The following is a 299-nucleotide window of genomic DNA, read 5'->3' as shown; positions in this document are numbered from 1 at the left end:
CACAGGACACTTCACACTCACAAGACACCACTTCACACCCACAGGATACCTCACACCCACAGGATACCACCTCACACCCACAAGACAGCTCACACCCACAGGACACCACCTCACACTCACGGGACACCTCACACCCACAGGACACCTCACACTCACAGGACATCACCTCGCACTCACAGGACTCCACTTCACACTCACAGGACACTTCACACCCACAGGACACCACCTCACGCCCACAGGATACCTCACGCCCACAGGACACCTCACACCCACAGGACATCACCTCACACTCACAGGAC

At 57.2% G+C, this 299-nt stretch overlaps 1 protein-coding gene across 3 annotated transcripts in view; it reads left to right on the top strand.

The window, feature by feature from the left end:
* The window catches only part of F7 (coagulation factor VII), a 12100-nt gene that overhangs the window by 4212 nt on the left and 7589 nt on the right, over positions 1-299 (top strand). The gene's annotated exons all lie outside the window — the stretch shown is intronic.

This window comes from Mirounga leonina, unplaced genomic scaffold (assembly GCF_011800145.1).
Source record: "Mirounga leonina isolate KUSES-001 unplaced genomic scaffold, KU_Mleo_1.0 Mir_127, whole genome shotgun sequence".
Lineage (NCBI taxonomy): Eukaryota > Metazoa > Chordata > Mammalia > Carnivora > Phocidae > Mirounga > Mirounga leonina.
The sequence above is the reverse complement of the archived record's forward strand: the minus strand, read 5'-3'. Positions and strand labels throughout refer to the sequence as shown.